Source organism: Schistocerca americana, chromosome 11 (assembly GCF_021461395.2).
Source record: "Schistocerca americana isolate TAMUIC-IGC-003095 chromosome 11, iqSchAmer2.1, whole genome shotgun sequence".
Lineage (NCBI taxonomy): Eukaryota > Metazoa > Arthropoda > Insecta > Orthoptera > Acrididae > Schistocerca > Schistocerca americana.
Window position 1 is genome coordinate 179,486,333 of NC_060129.1, and position 5,759 is coordinate 179,492,091.

Consider the following 5,759-nt stretch of genomic DNA (forward strand, 5'->3'; position numbering starts at 1 on the left):
TTATTTGTCTACAGGGTGTTTCATGAAACTTCCTGGCAGATCAAAACTCTGTGCCGGACCGAGACTCGAACTCGGGACCTTTGCCTTTCGTGGGCAAGTGCTCTACCAACTGAGCTACCCAAGCACGACTCACGCCCCGTCCTCGCAGTTTTGATCTGCCAGGAAGTTTCATATCAGCGCACACTCCGCTACAGACAGAAAATCTCATTCTGGAAACATCCCCCAGCCTTGGCTAAGCCATGTCTCCGCAGTATCCTTTCTTTCAGGAGTGCTAGTTCTGCAGGTTCGCAGGACAGCTTCTGTAAAGTTTGGAAGGTAGGAGACGAGATACTGGCAGAAGTAAAGCTGTGAGGACGGGGCGTGAGTCGTGCTTGGGTAGCTCAGTTGGTAGAGCACTTGCCCGTGAAAGGCAAAGGTCCCGAGTTCGAGTCTCGGTCCGGCACACAGTTTTGATCTACCAGGAAGTTTCATATCAGCGCACATTCCGCTGCAGAGTGAAAACCTCATTCAGGGCGTTTCATAATTCATGTTACACATTTCTAGAGGTTGTGGAGACGTCTTCGTAGGTCAGGTTTTACACAACCCATGTCCGGAAACGTCGTCCAACGACGCTACAGAGCGTCGAGGTTATAGGCGCTGGCCCCTGTAAATGAATGTATATACAGACTCATTACCGAGAACGAACGAGTCGAAAGTTATAAGTGACAAACGTTCCGATACCTCTGACAGCGGAATGCGTGTACTGGTGCTGTTGTTGTTAACATTGTAAAGTAGGCAACTTTCGGAGGTGCTAGTATGGACCGCAACAAGGCAAATGTCCAGCATTTTTCCACGCATCTCAATGTTTATGACGTTATATCTGCTGAACTGTTTGTGGTACCATGGTATACTTTCGTAGGGGTTTTATCGGTATATGTGGATAATGTCTGCGAAATTTTTTGCCAACAAGAATAGTAGTAGAGAAGCAATATACTTAAACGTCATGCATGATGCGACAGTTCTTCACGCATCTCATGGCATACAACGTCATGTCTCTTGAACTGTTATAGGCAGATGGTCCTAACCCTCACAGCGATTGTTGCCTGACAGAAAGCGGTACGTGCGGTTTAGGAGGAGATGTGGAACATACTCGCATACGCGCACATGCTTCCCTTTTTACAATATCTATGGATCCAGCTTCCGACAAAATTTACAAAACAATCACTATCTAAAACTGTTCTATTGTGCACACATTTACAAACGTCGTTAAGAGAATGCTGACATTTTAAGCCTATAACTAAAGAACAGACGGATCAGCCACAGTCGATTTGATACACTATGTGATCAATAGTATCCGGACACCTGGCTGAAAATGACTTACAAGTTCGTGGCGCCCTCCATCGGTAATGACGGAATTCAGTATGGTGTTGGCCCACCATTAGCCTTGATGTTGCTTCCACTCTCGCAGGCTTACGTTCAGTCAGGTGCTGGAAGGTTTCTTGGGCAATGGCAGCCCATTCTTCATGGAGTGCTGCACCGAGGAGAGGTATCAATGACGGTCGGTGAGGCCTGGCACGAAGTCGGCATTCCAAAACATCCCAAAGGTGTTCTCTAGGATTCAGGTCAGGACTCTATGCAGGTCAGTCCATTACAGGAATTTAATTGTCGTGTAACCACTCCACCACAGGCCGTGCATTATGAGCAGGTGTTCGATCGTGTTGAAAGATACAATCGGCATCCCCGAAGTGCTCTTCAACAGTGGGAAGCAAGAAGGTGCTTAAAACATCAATGTAGGCCTGTGCTGTGATAGTGCCACGCAAAACAGCAAGGGGTGCAAGCCCCCTCCATGAAAAACACGACCACACCACGACACCAAAGCCTCCGAATTTTACTGTCGCCACTACACACGCTGGCAGATGACGTTCACCGGGCATTCGCCATAGCCACACCCTTCCATTGGATCGCCACATTGCGTACCGTGATTCGTCACTCCACACAACGTTTTTCCACTGTTGAGCCGTCCTTGTTTACGCTCCTTACACGAAGCGAGGCGTTGTTTGGCATTTACCGGCGTGATGTGTGGCTTAGGAGCAGCCGCTCGACCATGAAATCCAAGTTTTCTCACCTCCCGCCTAACTGTCACAGTACTTGGAGTGGGTCCTGATGCAGTTTGGAATACCTGTATGATGGTCTGGACAGATGTCCGCCTATTACACATTACGAACCTCTTCAACTGTCGGTGGTCTCTGTCAGTCAACAGACGAGGTCGGCTTGTATGCTTTTGTGCTGTACGTGTCTCTTCGCGTTTCCACTTAACTATCACATCGGAAAGAGTGGACCTAGCGATGTTTAGGAGTGTGAAAATCTCGCGTACAGACGTACGACACAAGTGACACCCAATCACCTGACCAGGTTCCAAGTCCATGAGCTGCGTGGAGCACCCCATTCTGCTCTCTCACGATGTCTATTCACTTCTGAGGTCGCTGATATGGAGTACCTGGCAGTAGGTGGCAGCACAATGCATCTAATATCAAAAACGTATGTTTTTGGGGGTGCTCGGATACTTTTGAGCACATAGTCTAAGTAAGACATCACATATACAGGTGTTCGGAAATTCCCTTTTACACACTTCTAGATTTTGTAGAGGAGAATGAGCACATGATATTCTGAACAGGAACCCATATCCGGAAACGCCATCCAAAGACACTACAGAGCGTCAAAGTTATGGGCGCCGCCGTCTTTAAATGTATGTATATACAGGGTGATTCCGTGATGATGTTGCTAACTTTATAGGATGATGGATAAGGATAAACGTATCAATTTGAGGTAACCTCTCTGTACTGGAAACGAACGACTCGGGAGTGATAAGTGAAAAGCTTTCTGATGCCTCTAGCAGTGGAATACATGTACCTGTTGCTGATAAGAACGCAGTTTATGCAACTTTCACAATTGGTTGTATGGAGCAGAAAGAAAGAAAAAGATAAAATGTCCCATAGAAACATGGGCTCTAAGACGCATACATTATGTGCTATGAGCACTTGTTCAATAGAAGAGATTTGTTTCACGCTAGCGAACACGAATAAGTGCTCATAGCTCCCCAGGTATACATTTTAGAGCCCATGTTTACTACACATTTTTTCCTTGTTTTTGTCCATACTACCACCTCTGAAAGCAACAGTACCGGTACATGTATTCTACTGTCATAGATATCAGAACGATTTTCGCTTGTAACTTACGATTCCTTTATTTACGTTACATGGATCCTTACATCCTATATACTTCTCCATCATCCTTGGAAGTACGTAACGTCACCACGGAATCACCATTTACACTCATCCTCATAAATTAAGGATAATTTCAGAATGTGGTGCCATACAACGTGGCACTACACAAAACTGGCGCTAATAGCATAGGCACATAGGGATCACACACCACACACATCTGTAAGTCCAGGGTGTTGGTGATAAGTTGAGAAAACCGTCCCGAAACACATGTGCTACAAAACGCCAATGTTTCCTGCGCATGTTCCTCAACATCAATATGGGATATAACCACCATGCACACGTACACAAGCTGCACAATGAGTTGGCATACTGTGGATCAGGTGGTCGAGCAGCTGCTGGGGTATAGCCTCCCATTCTTGCACCAGTGCCTGTCGGAGCTCCTGAAGTGTCGTAGGAGTTTGAAGACGTGCAGCGATACGTCGACCGAGAGCATCCCAGACGTGCTCGATGGGGTTTAGGTCTGGAGAACAGGCAGGCCACTCCATTCGCCTGATATCTTCTGTTTCAAGGTACTCCTCCACGATGGCAGCTCCGTGGGGATGTGTGTTATCATTCATCAAGAGGAAGGTGGGACCCACTGCACCCCTGAAAATGATGTCCCGATACACCTGACTTGTTACAGTTCCTCTGTCAAAGACATGCAGGGGTGTACATGCACCAATCACAATCCCACCCCACACCATCAAACCACGACCTCCATACAGGTCCTTTCAAGGACATTAAGGGGTTGGCATCTGGTTCCCGGCGAGAATCACTGTTCAGACTATACCTGGACTCGTCCATGAACATAACCTGGGACCACTGTTCCAATGACCATGTACTGTGTTCCTGAAACCAGGCTTTACGGGCTCTCCTGTGACCAGGGGTCAGTGGAACGCACCTTGCAGGTCTCTGGGAGAATAAACAGTGTCTGTTCAGTCGTCTGTAGACTGTGTGTCTGGAGACAACTGTTCCAGTGGCTGCGGTAAGGTCCCGAGCGAGGCTACCTGCAGTACTCCGTGTTCGTCTGCGGGCACTGATGGTGAGATATCGGTCCTCTTGTGGTGTTGTACTCTGTGGACGTCCCGCACTGTAGCGCCTGGACACGTTTCCTGTCTGCTGGAATCCTTGCCGTAATCTCGAGATCACACTTTGTGGCACACGGAGGGCCCATGCTACGACCTGCTGTTTGACCAGCCTCCAGTCGCCCTAGTATTCTACCTCTCATAACGACATCAATATGCGTTTGTTGACCCATTTTCAACACACAGTCACCATTAGCACGTCTGAAAACGTCTGCACACTTACTCGCTGCACCGTACTCTGACAGCACCGACACACCTCTGCATTTGTGGACTGCTGCCAGCGCCACCGTGCGACGACCGCAGGTCAAATGCACCGCACGGTCAGACCCCGAGGTGATTTAAACCCGCAAACCGCCCACCAGAGCGTTGTTTCACCGTGTATCAGAACTATCCTTACTTTATGAGCATGAGTGTAGATACATACATTTACAGGCGCTGGTGTGTTTAACTTCGACGTTCTATAGCATCGTTGGATGAGTTGCTATTCAAAATATTATATACTCACTCCCCTGTATAAATCCTAGAAGTTTGTAACGGGTATTTCCGAACACACTGTAGATGTAAAGGATAAAACGCCAAGATATCAGAGGGTGCGGACGAACATGCATCAAAATCGGGACGGGAGGGAGGGGGGTTCAATGGGCATGAGGTGTCAGGTGCAATAGCTTGTTAGAATCAAATGTCGTTGCGCCAAAGAGGTTAATGCACAGACCTGCCGACTACCTCGAGCACCCACGTACATAATCTTGATAAAAACAAAACAAAATAAACATTTCCCACTTGCCCTTATGAAAAAGTGATGAGCTTTTAAGTAATGGAAGTTAAAATTTCTGACTTCTAAAACATATCTGTTGGTTTTAGATGTCTTTGTGCAAAAGCAAACAAGCAACACTTTCACCCGTTACTTGCCTTTCTCTGGCCATATCAAAGGCACTCCACAGTATAACAGTCGCTCAACACTGTGAATGGAATCCCGTCTTTTCAGCTTGCTTTCATGTTTCCGTACAATTCACACACTCCACTCGCCAATAACGGTTTTAACACACTGACTGCCATGGTATAGTTGGGTTACCGACCTCTTGGGGCCATTTACTTTTTTTCAACATCCTGCTTCAGTCTGCTCCAAGTAAATTTGTTAAGAACAATTAAAGTGAGAATGTAGCATTTTAGTACCTTTTTTTAAATTTTTTTGTGTGAGTTACATATGATTCACACGGCTCCAGAGTAAAGGTACCAGGTGTGTTATTTGCTATGTCACTAATAATTTTAGGTTTGTACTCCTGTCAGTTTTTCATTCCACAGCACTATTTGTGTACAGTTCCATTATTGCCTTCCTGTATTGTTGCTACAGTCTTTATTCAGTGTTGTTTGCTCCGTAACAAAGTGATATTTTGGCAGAAGAAAATGTCTCATAGAAGTTATGAAGATGAAA

The 5,759-nt window shown here is 46.4% G+C and overlaps 1 non-coding gene across 1 annotated transcript; it reads left to right on the top strand.

Annotated features, from left to right (window-relative positions):
• Positions 1-368: 368 nt before the first annotated feature.
• Positions 369-443, top strand: Trnas-uga. The gene has a single exon. It is a non-coding gene; the product is annotated as a tRNA-Ser (tRNA).
• Positions 444-5,759: the final 5,316 nt, after the last annotated feature.